The 12411-nt window shown below is 49.3% G+C and overlaps 1 protein-coding gene across 4 annotated transcripts in view; it reads right to left on the reverse strand.

Annotated features, from left to right (window-relative positions):
* Nucleotides 1-12411, reverse strand: part of extl3 (exostosin-like glycosyltransferase 3) — a 91067-nt gene that overhangs the window by 56396 nt on the left and 22260 nt on the right. The window contains exon 2 of one of the 4 annotated variants that reach the window (XM_068020998.1): nucleotides 5881-5955. The exons of the other annotated variants lie outside the window; for them this stretch is intronic. The gene's annotated coding sequence lies outside the window, so the exon portion shown is untranslated. The remainder of the gene's footprint in view (nucleotides 1-5880; nucleotides 5956-12411) is intronic. 4 annotated transcript variants of the gene reach the window in all.

Consider the following 12411-nt stretch of genomic DNA (forward strand, 5'->3'; position numbering starts at 1 on the left):
CCCCCCACTGCCGCCCACACACCCAAGCGTGGAAGATCTAATTGGGGCAGATGGTGACCAGTGCTGATAGAATGGTTCCATAGCGTGTGACTATTTTAAAGGAAAAACAGACAGAATTTGGGAGAGTTGTACAAGGGAGATGGAAAAATAATGTACTCATACTGTGTATTGTCAGATTGCAGGGGCCTGCTATTCATTCTCTTCTTTCATAAGGCCCACTGCTGACAAAAAGGAACAATAATTTTTTTTTGCTAACATGTATACAACTGTTATTTATTGTATAGAATTGATGCCATTTGATTTTGTTATGCTTTCCTGTCTGGTCTTATGTATAACATCTACGTTACATTACACTTTGTTGCAAACCATCAATGTAATGGAAATAAAGACAGACAAACTGTCCTGCATTTATATAAAGCCTTTCCCAACCATCGAATATCTCAAAGCACTTTACAGCCAATGAAGTACTTTTTGAAATGTTGGCACTGTTGCAATGCAGGAAACACAGCAGCCAGTTTGCACACAGCAAGATCCCACAAACAGGAATAAGTATTGGTCAGGACACTGGGGATAACTCCCCTGATCGTCTTCGAAATAGTGCCATGGGATCTTTTACATCCACTTGAGCAAGCAGGTGGGGCCTCAGTTTAACACCATCAGTGCAGCACTCCCTCAGTACCGCACTAAAGTGTCAGCCTTGATTTTTGTGCTCAAGCCCTGGAGTGGGACTTAAACCCAGATCCTTGTGACTCAGAGACAAGAGTGCTACTAACTAAGCCGACTGAGTGTTATGCTATTAGACTAGTAATCCAGAGAGCTGGATTAATAAGATAGAATGTGGGATCAAATTCAACCATGGCAGATTGAGAATTTGAATTCCGTTATAAAAAGAATCACTAATGTCCTTTAGAGAACTTTAGACCAACAGTAATGCAGTTGACTTCCAACTACCCTCTGAAATAACCTAACAAAAGCCATTCAGTTGTATCAAACAGGAAGTGATCCACCATTATTGCCTCAGGGGATGGGCAATAAATGTCAGCTTTGACAGCAACGCCCACGTCAAGGGAATTAATTAAATAAAAACTACAGGCAGCAGTCTTGTTCAACCATTCTGACAACTTCTCTCATGGCTTATGACTAGCAGCAGAACACGGACACTGAATTTCTGCCTGACATTTCATCAGTTTTGATGGGAGCAAATCTTTTCCCTGAATATTGACTTTATATTTAAAAAATTAAGCAAATTCACATTGGGTTACTGGGGGAATATGCCATCTAGATGATAAAATATGCCACTTGGAGAGAGAGGAGATGAATCTGAACACTGACCAACATAGGCAACTGAAAATCATTGAAGCAAACTGCACACTGCATCCTGAACTTTAAAATCAGAACAAATGTCATCTCTTCGATGGAAAGTGCTCCAAAATGTGGCATATGTTGGCATCTACCTTTTTTATATAGAATTACAAAGTATGTACAGCACAGAAACAGGTCACACAGCCCACCAAGCCTATGCCAGTGTTTATGCTCTACATGAGCTTTCTCCCTCCCACCTTGATCTCACCCCATCAGCATAACCTTTTATTCCTTTCTTCCTCATATGCCAATCCATCTTCCCCTTAAATGCACTTTTGCTATTCACCTTAACAAGTTGTGGTAGCAAGTTCTACATTCTAACCACTTGCTGGGTAAAGACGTTTCTCACGAATTCCCTGAAGTTATTAGTGATTATCTTATGTTCATGGCCTCTAGCTTTGAACTCCCCAACCAGTGGAAACATCATCTCTACGATTACCCTGTCAAACCCCTTCATAATTTTAAAGACTTCTATCAGGTCACCACTCAGCTTTCTCTTTTCTAGAGGAGAGCGCCTCAATCTGTTCAGTCTTTCCTAATGGTCCAAGTGGCCTCTTTCTGTGTCATAAACTTTCTATGATTCTATGGTATAACTTCTCAGTTCTAGTAACATCCATGTAAATCTTTTTTGCACTTGCTCCAGTCCCTCTATATTTTTTTATATATTGGGACCAGAACTGTCTACAGTATGCTAAGTTTGTTGTAACTAAGGTTCTACACAAGTTTAACATAACTTCTCTGCTTTACAATTCTATCCCTCTGGGAATGAACCCCATATATACAAACACATGAAACTGACTGGCAGAAAAAGACAAACTGCTCCATCAAGCCCACATCTCACGATGGCTGGACCATTAAGTCTAGATACTGCCATGTAATCTCCCAGGAGAGGCAAAGGAAAAGAGAAAACAACCCAAGGCCAAATAGGAGAAATGCTCCAGAAAATTCCTCTCCAAACCCTTCAGGTAACTGAAACCAGTTCTGGAGATCACATGGACCAAGTGTGAGTTATAAAGACACTTTCCATTTGGCACTTCCACCTGTTCCTACAGCAATGTTTGCATTTCTAGGATGCTGGGAACAAGCCATAGCTGCCCAAAAATCAACACGTGTGAATCTCTCCTCTTCAGTCCCTCAAATTAGAAACAAAATTCCCCGTGATAAACAACAACTTGCATTTATATAGCACCTTTAACAATGTAAAACATCCCAAGGTGCTTCACAGGAGTGTTAGCAAGCAAAATTTGACACCAAGTCACATTAGGAAATATTACAACAGATGACTAAAAACTTGGTCAAAGAGGGTGGTTTTAAAGAGTATCTTAAAGGAGGGGAATTAGATAGAGAGTCAGAGAGGCTTAGGGAGGGAATTCAAGAGCTTAGGACCTTGGCAGATGAAGACACAGCCACAAATGGTGGAGCAAATAAAATTGCAGATGCTCACGAGGCCAGAATTGGAAGACAGCCGAAATATTGGGGGATTGTCGGGCTGGAGGAGATTACAGAGATAGGGAGGAGCAAGACCATGGAGGGATTTGAAAACAAGTTTGAGAATTTTAAAAGTAAGGTGTTGCTGGACTGGGAACCAGCGTAGGTCAGCGAGTACAAGGGAAAGGACTTAGTGCAAGCTAGGATAAACATGCAATTGGAAAGCGTCCAACAATGATCTCAATCTATGCATGCCATTTCACAAGAGATCACCAGAGCAGAGATTCTGGGTCACTCCTGGAATAAATGATTCATTCCAGCATTTATTACACATCATTAGGATCATGTTTTTGTGCATCAATTAAGCCCACTAACTGGCGCATGAAATCAGCCAGGGTTCCTCCTCCAGATCAGCATCCAGTGACTACGTCTCGGCTTACAAGTGGATACTATCCTGGAACAGGATCAGGCATGGCTGGGATGCTGCAGGGTTGGCTGAACCCATGGACCAGTGTCCAGTAAGGAGTCAGCTCCAACCTGACAGTAGGCTAGAAGGCAAAGAACGTGCACATCCCCACGTCATCATTCAGCTCTCCCAGGTTGGGCACAACCCGAGCATGAGTGAGGGCAAGAGTGAGACCTTTCTTCTACCTGACAATGTGTTGCCACAGTTCTATTTGTCAGCTTTCTTAGCCTACATATATCCAAGAGTCAGCCATGGCTCAATGGGTAACATTCTCACCTCTGAGCCAGAAGGTTAAGGGCTGAAGTCCTACTCCAGAGACCGGAGCAAAAAAACCTAAGCTGACACTCCCAGTACAGTACCGAGAAAGTGCTGCACTGTCGGAGGTGCTATCCTCTCGATGTGACGTTAAACCGAGGCCCGGTCTGCCTTCTAAGCTGGATGTAAAAAGATTCCACAGAACTACTGGAAGTTTTTCCACAGTGTCTCGGCCAACATTCTTTCCTCAATCAACATCACTAAAACAGATGATCTGTTCATTTACCTAATTGCTGTTTGTGGGAGTTCGCTGTGTGCAAATTGACTGCCAGGTGTCCAACATTACAATAGTGACCATATTTCAAAGTACTCCATTGGCTATAAAGCACTTTGGGACCTCCGGAGATCATGAAAGATGCTATAGAAATCTAAGTTTCTTTAAAAAAACATGTTATAAAAAAGTTATAACAAATCATTTTCTTGTACAATTTTCCAAGCAGTGTCAGCCGAAGAACAGATTGCATGGTCGCTGGCTGAATGATCTGGTGAAACTGCCGCTGGTCGCTCTTGACGAGTGCCAACATTCCTTCTCAAACATTTACACACATCTGTTCCTCCAATATCGTTCACGCTTCATAAAAATCTAATGGCTGTCATTAGCAGATAAACAATGCGTTTTACATGTTTGGATTGGCCATGAGGATCTCACCCTTCGTAGGCTCTCGCGTTTTAATAATGTTATTCCAATTATCACAAGCCCTCGATCCATTAATGGCTCTAGTCAGGAGATCACAAGACCATTAAAAAACAATTGCACAATAATAAGTGCTTTTATGATTGTTCTTTTCCCATCATCTTTGTGTACACACTTGGGAATTAAAGTAAAAAAAAAGTTGGAATTTCAATACTGAAATTGGAGTGAGGAAGGGGGAAAAAGAAATCACAACTATAGTTCATGCTCTCAACTGCAAACTGCTACTTGAAAGAGATATGTGATCATGAGGATCGGACCTGGCTGAGACTTCCCCCTCCCTCTGTGGCTAAATGTACTGCCAAGCCACAATGTCTCAGCTCACAATGTGAGATGTGCCACAGGTACCAACAGGAATGATAACAGATCAGCCATGATCTAATCCAAGGGTGGGACTGGTCTGAAGGACTGAAAGGCCTCCTCCTGTTCCTATGACGATATACTATGAAGTATGTCCAAGCACAAAAAAGATGCACATGCACATTTCAAGTTATTTTTTCCCCCAAACAGAATGAGGTGAAAATTAACCCGAGAGTTTGTTTTCGACCTAGAGAATAATTCAGCGTCATGTTGCCACATAGTGTTAGAGTTCAGTAGTACAGTGGTTACAATGCTGGGCTAATAATCAAGAGAATGCATAATGCATAGCAGTTTGAGAATTTGAATGCAATTTATAAAAAGCAGATATCAGTTAAAGAGACCACAAAATTGCTGGATTGTTGTAAAAACCCAATTGGCTCCCTTTAGGGAAGGAAATATTTGACTCCAAACCAACACCAATGTGTTTGAATCTTAGCTGCCCTCCGACATGGCCAAGCAAAGCCACTCAGTTGTGGCAACAAGGGATGGGCAATAAATGCTCGCCTTGCCAGAAATCCCCAGATCCCCAGAATGAGTTTTTTCAAAAAAACACTAAAGAGTATTAATAGTCAAACTGGTTTAAGAAAATAAAGAATTTTTGGGACAGTAGGGCCAAGTGCTTAAAACAGTTGAAAAAAACATTTTCAAGTCTTTCCTTTCTTTAGCCTCATGAGTCACTGAAGACACCTGTTTCCCTGGCCTAGACCTAGGACCATAGGCAGACACTTTGCCTGAATGGATGCGGTGACATCAGCTCCCTAGTAGACCAGGGCGTATAATTACATTTCTGATTGCCATCCAGGACCACTGCAACTGAGGAACCTGTGGACCAATGCAAACCAGTTTTCTTTTTAAAATCAATGGAAAACTGGAGAGAACGCTCAATAAAAGAGCATCTTGCACTAAGAGGCGACATCCATTTCTTAAAAAGAAACCCTTGCATATAAACTGGGCGGGTTACCAAACTTCCACCATCTTGCAAGGCTCCCCCACTGAAACCACATGTACTTCTGGCAGGTTTTCCCCACAATAACTTATTTTTGTAAACCCATGCACTTGAAGGACATAGCCTTATATCATGGGTCACATGGTCATAAAAGATTAAGTTAAATTAAAAACTCCCCCATGCGGATGATTTGCAAACACACAGATCTGTCACATAGACAGCATTAAGAAACCAGAGAGTCCACACCCAGGAATGCTGCTCCCAACATCGAATAAATTCTGTCTCACACCAATCAATAAACTAAGGCCTTACCTTTGCCCTATTTGGAAGAGGAAGTCCAGGGTAGTCACGAATGTGACAGTAGCTTGAAGTTGGAAGTTATCTTCACTGTCAATAAACATTAAACGAAAGATGATGAATAACTAAGAGCTCTACATCCCAGGAGGACAAATCAATGGGGACAATGGACTTCAAATTACAGGAACTGGGCTCGCAAAACTGAAGTCAATGGGAAATCTGGGAGTTGGGGGGGGGGGGGCGGAACTCTCCGCTGGTTGGAGTAATACTTTCGCGACTCCTCAGATACTGAAGCAGTCTGTGTAGAAATACAGCAAGACCTGGACAATATCCAGGCTTGGGCTGTGTGACAAGTAACATTTGCGCCATACAAGTGCCAGGCAATGACCATCTCCAACAAGATAGAATCTAACCATCTCCCCTTGACATTCAATAGCATTGCCATCCCTGAATCCACCACGATCAACATCCTGAGGGTTACCATTGACCAGAAACTGAACTGGAGCAGCCATATAAATACCGTGGCGACAACAGGAGGTCAGAGGCTAGGAATCCTGCAGCAAATAACTCACCTCCTGACTCCCCAAAGCCTGTCCACCAACTACAAGGCACAAGTCAGGAGTGTGATGGAATACTCTCCACTTGCCTGGATGGGTGCAGCTCCAACAATACTCAAGAAGCTTGACACCACCCAGGACAAAGCAGCCCGCTTGACTGGCACCCCATCCTCAAACATTCACTCCCTCCACCACCGATACACAGTGGCAGCAGTGTGTACCATCAACAAGATGCACTGCAGCAACTCACCAAGGCTCCTTCGACAGCACCTTCCAAACCCACGACCTCTACCAACTAGAACGGCAAGGGCAGCAAATGCATGGGAACACCACCACCTGCAAGTTCCCCTCCAAGCCACACATCATCCTGACTTGGAACTATATCACCGTTCCTTCACTGTCACTGGGTCAAAATCCTGGAACTCCCTTCCTAACAGTACTGTGGGTGTACCTACCCCACATGGACTGCAGCGGTTCAAGAAGGCAGTTCACCACCACCTTCTCAAGGGCAATTAGGGATGGACAATAAATGCTGGCCTAGCCTGCGACGCCCACATCCCCATGAATGAATTTTTAAAAACGCCTTCTCTGATACTTCATCAAAATATTCAATTAGATTAGTCAAGCATGATCTGCCTTTTATATATTTGTGCTGGCTATCCTTAATTAACTCTAACCTCCCAAATGCCTGTTGATTTTTTCCACTGATGTTAAACTAACTGGCCCTGTAGTTGCTAGGACTGTCCTTATGCCCTTTCTTGAATACAAATGTCACATTTGCAACTCTCCAATCCTTTGGCACCGCCCCCACATCTAGGGTAGAATGGCAGATTATGGAAAGCCATTCCATTATCTCCACCCCACTTCCTTTAGCAACCTGGGATGCAAGCCAGGTGATCTATCTACCCTCAGCATAGCCAGCCCTTCCAGTACCTCTCAACTTTTACCCGATCCATTGCCTCTACTCTCTCTGCTTCTACCAATATTTTTTCAGATTCCTCTTCCTTAAATACCAATACAAAGCACTCAGTAAGTATTCTCGCCTGGCCTTGATCAAGGAGGTTCTCCTGAATGCATTTCAGGAACTCCTTCTCCTCCTTTCCCTTTACTCTAACATGATTCCAAATTGATTTTCGGGTAATTAAAGTCCCACAATATCACTCTATAGTTCTTGTACATCTTCTGATTTCTCTGTAGATTTGTTCCTCTATCTCCCTCACTATTTGGAGGCCTATAGAATACCCCTAGTAGAGAGATCACACCCTTTTTGCTTCTCAACTCTAACCAAATGAGCACTGTCCTTGCCTCCTCAAGGACATCCCCGCGTTCCAACACTACAATGTCTTCCCTAATCAGTACTGTAACCCCACCTCCCCTTTTTCCTTCTCTCTCTTTTCTGAACACATTACATCCTTGTATATTAAGTGCCCAGTCCTCACAATTTTTAATGTAATATAAAAGCAAAATACTGCGGATGCTGGAAATCTGAAATAAAAACAAAGAAATGCTGGAAATACTCAACAGGTCTGGCAGCATCTATGGAGAGAGAAGCAGAGTTAACGTTTCAGGTCAGCGACCCTTCATCAGAAACATTTTTTTAAGCCACGTTTCCATTATTGCTGCTACATCATATTCCCATACAGCTATCGTGCTTGTAGCTCACCAACCTTATTCACCACACTGTGTGCATTTACACACACTCATTGTAATCCTATCTTTGCATTCCTCATAATCCTTCTCAGTCTGCTCCTATCTAATATAGAACTACTCCCTTCTCTAGTATTGTCCAACACTTTCACTTTATACACCTTATTCCTCTTTTTTATCTCTATATGCCAATTTAGTTTAAACCCTCCCAACCCCACTAGTGAACCTCCCCACAAGGACATTGCTGAGTTGCAACCCGTTCTTTTTGAGTAAGTGCTTTTTACCCCAGAACTGGTCCCAATACCCCAAGTATGCATTGATCCTCCTTATCTTCTCATTTCTACTCTCGCTAGCACGTGGCACTGGGAGTAATCCAGAGATTACTATCCTCAAGGTCCTACTCTTTAACTTCCTCAAAATCTGACCGTAGGACCTCAATACCCACCCTTGCTATGTCGTTGGTACCAACGTGCACCACAACTTCTGGCTCACTGTCTTCCCCCTGCAGAATATCCTGCAACCTCTTTGTAATGTTCTTTACCCTAGCACCAAAGAGGCAGCACACTATTTGGGACTTACAATGAGAGTTACAGAAATTCTTGTCTGTCCACCTTACTATGGGATCGCCTACAACAACTGCATTTCTATACTTTGCTGCTCCCTCCTATACAGTCCCATGCCCATTGATGCCCTAGTCTGGACTGCATACCTCCAGGGCATTGTCACTCCCAGCAGTCTCCAATGCCGAGTACCAGTTTGAGAGTGGCACACACCCTGAAGACCTCTGTCTCTTCCTAGTTTTCCAGATGGCCACCCACCTCGTATCCTGAACTCTTCTTGTGGGATGACCACCTCCTGGAAAGTATGATCCAAGAAGCTCTCCTGCTCCCTCCTCTCCTCAGTGATTCCAGCTGCTCCTCAAACACAGAAATCCTCAGCTTGAGCTGAAGCAGTTGCAGACACTTTCAACACACATGGTCGCTCAAGACATGTGCAGCATCCTGGAGTTCCCAGACGGCGCAGGAATTATAAGAAACAGGTCACAACTGCCCAACCATGAGGGGGGGAGGGAGAGAGGGGGAGGGAGAGAGGGGGAGGGAGAGAGGGGGAGGGAGAGAGGGGGAGGGAGAGAGGGGGAGGGAGAGAGGGGGAGGGAGAGAGGGGGAGGGAGAGAGGGGGAGGGAGAGAGGGGGAGGGAGAGAGGGGGAGGGAGAGAGGGGGAGGGAGAGAGGGGGAGGGAGAGAGGGGGAGGGAGAGAGGGGGAGGGAGAGAGGGGGAGGGAGAGAGGGGGAGGGAGAGAGGGGGAGGGAGAGAGGGGGAGGGAGAGAGGGGGAGGGAGAGAGGGGGAGGGAGAGAGGGGGAGGGAGAGAGGGGGAGGGAGAGAGGGGGAGGGAGAGAGGGGGAGGGAGAGAGGGGGAGGGGGAGAGGGGGAGAGGGGGAGAGGGGGAGAGGGGGAGAGGGGGAGAGGGGGAGAGGGGGAGAGGGGGAGAGGGGGAGAGGGGGAGAGGGGGAGAGGGGGAGAGGGGGAGAGGGGGAGGGGGGGAGGGGGGGAGGGGGAGAGGGGGAGGGGGAGAGGGGGAGGGGGAGAGGGGGAGGGAGAGAGGGGGAGGGAGAGAGGGGGAGGGAGAGAGGGGGAGGGAGAGAGGGGGAGGGAGAGAGGGGGAGGGAGAGAGGGGGAGGGAGAGAGGGGGAGGGAGAGAGGGGGAGGGAGAGAGGGGGAGGGAGAGAGGGGGAGGGAGAGAGGGGGAGGGAGAGAGGGGGAGGGAGAGAGGGGGAGGGAGAGAGGGGGAGGGAGAGAGGGGGAGGGAGAGAGGGGGAGGGAGAGAGGGGGAGGGAGAGAGGGGGAGGGAGAGAGGGGGAGGAGAGAGGGGGAGGGAGAGAGGGGGAGGGAGAGAGGGGGAGGGAGAGAGGGGGAGGGAGAGAGGGGGAGGGAGAGAGGGGGAGGGAGAGAGGGGGAGGGAGAGAGGGGGAGGGAGAGAGGGGGAGGGAGAGAGGGGGAGGGAGAGAGGGGGAGGAGAGAGGGGGAGGGAGAGAGGGGGAGGGAGAGAGGGGGAGGGAGAGAGGGGGAGGGAGAGAGGGGGAGGGAGAGAGGGGGAGGGAGAGAGGGGGAGGGAGAGAGGGGGAGGGAGAGAGGGGGAGGGAGAGAGGGGAGGGAGAGAGGGGGAGGGAGAGAGGGGGAGGGAGAGAGGGGGAGGGAGAGAGGGGGAGGGAGAGAGGGGGAGGGAGAGAGGGGGAGGGAGAGAGGGGGAGGGAGAGAGGGGGAGGGAAAAGAGGGGGAGGGAAAAGAGGGGGAGGGAAAAGAGGGGGAGGGAAAAGAGGGGGAGGGAAAAGAGGGGGAGGGAAAAGAGGGGGAGGGAAAAGAGGGGGAGGGAAAAGAGGGGGAGGGAAAAGAGGGGGAGGGAAAAGAGGGGGAGGGAAAAGAGGGGGAGGGAAAAGAGGGGGAGGGAAAAGAGGGGGAGGAAAAGAGGGGGAGGGAAAAGAGGGGGAGGGAAAAGAGGGGGAGGGAAAGAGAGGGGGGGAAGAGAGGGGGGGAAGAGAGGGGGAGGGAAAGAGAGGGAGAGAGGGGGAGGGAAAGAGAGGGAGAGAGGGGGAGGGAAAGAGGGGGAGGGAAAGAGAGGGGGAGGGAAAGAGAGGGGGAGGGAAAGAGAGGGGGAGGGAAAGAGGGGGAGGGAAAGAGGGGGAGAGAGGGGGAGGGAAAGAGAGGGAGAGAGGGGGAGGGAAAGAGAGGGAGAGAGGGGGAGGAAAGAGAGGGAGAGAGGGGGAGGGAAAGAGAGGGAGAGGGGGGGAGGGAAAGAGAGGGAGAGGGGGGGAGGGAAAGAGAGGGAGAGGGGGGGAGGGAAAGAGAGGGAGAGAGGGGGAGGGAAAGAGAGGGAGAGAGGGGGAGGGAAAGAGAGGGAGAGAGGGGGAGGGAAAGAGAGGGGGAGGGAAAGAGAGGGGGAGGGAAAGAGAGGGGGAGGGAAAGAGAGGGGGAGGGAAAGAGAGGGGGAGGGAAAGAGAGGGGGAGGGAAAGAGAGGGGGAGGGAAAGAGAGGGGGAGGGAAGAGAGGGGGAGGGAAAGAGAGGGGGAGGGAAAGAGAGGGGGAGGGAAAGAGAGGGGGAGGGAAAGAGAGGGGGAGGGAAAGAGAAGGGGGGAGGGAAAGAGAGGGGGAGGGAAAGAGAGGGGGAGGGAAAGAGAGGGGGAGGGAAAGAGAGGGGAGGGAAAGAGAGGGGGAGGGAAAGAGAGGGGGAGGGAAAGAGAGGGGGAGGAAAGAGAGGGGGAGGGAAAGAGAGGGGGAGGGAAAGAGAGGGGGAGGGAAAGAGAGGGGGAGGGAAAGAGAGGGGGAGGGAAAGAGAGGGGGAGGGAAAGAGAGGGGGAGGGAAAGAGAGGGGGAGGGAAAGAGAGGGGAGGGAAAGAGAGGGGGAGGGAAAGAGAGGGGGAGGGAAGAGAGGGAGAGAGGGGAGGGAAAGAGAGGGAGAGAGGGGGAGGGAAAGAGAGGGAGAGAGGGGGAGGGAAAGAGAGGGAGAGAGGGGGAGGGAAAGAGAGGGAGAGAGGGGGAGGAAAGAGAGGGAGAGAGGGGGAGGGAAAGAGAGGGAGAGAGGGGGAGGGAAAGAGAGGGAGAGAGGGGGAGGGAAAGAGAGGGAGAGAGGGGGAGGGAAGAGAGGGAGAGAGGGGAGGGAAAGAGAGGGAGAGAGGGGGAGGGAAAGAGAGGGAGAGAGGGGGAGGGAAAGAGAGGGAGAGAGGGGGAGGGAAGAGAGAGGAGAGAGGGGGAGGGAAAGAGAGGAGAGAGGGGGAGGGAAAGAGAGGGAGAGAGGGGGAGGGAAAGAGAGGGAGAGAGGGGGAGGGAAAGAGAGGGAGAGAGGGGAGGGAAAGAGAGGGAGAGAGGGGGAGGGAAAGAGAGGGAGAGAGGGGGAGGGAAAGAGAGGGAGAGAGGGGGAGGGAAAGAGAGGGAGAGAGGGGGAGGGAAAGAGAGGGAGAGAGGGGGAGGGAAAGAGAGGGAGAGAGGGGGAGGGAAAGAGAGGGAGAGAGGGGGAGGGAAAGAGAGGGAGAGAGGGGGAGGGAAAGAGAGGGAGAGAGGGGGAGGGAAAGAGAGGGAGAGAGGGGGAGGGAAGAGAGGGAGAGAGGGGGAGGGAAAGAGAGGGAGAGAGGGGGAGGGAAAGAGAGGGAGAGAGGGGGAGGGAAAGAGAGGGAGAGAGGGGGAGGGAAAGAGAGGGAGAGAGGGGGAGGGAAAGAGAGGGAGAGAGGGGGAGGGAAAGAGAGGGAGAGAGTGGGGGAGAGAGGGGGAGGGAGAGAGGGGGAGAGAGGGGGAGGGAGAGAGGGGGAGAGAGGGGGAGGGAAAGAGAGGGAGAGAGGGGGAGGGAAAGGA

The sequence above is a fragment of the Heterodontus francisci genome, chromosome 3 (assembly GCF_036365525.1).
Source record: "Heterodontus francisci isolate sHetFra1 chromosome 3, sHetFra1.hap1, whole genome shotgun sequence".
Taxonomy (NCBI): Eukaryota; Metazoa; Chordata; class Chondrichthyes; order Heterodontiformes; family Heterodontidae; genus Heterodontus; species Heterodontus francisci.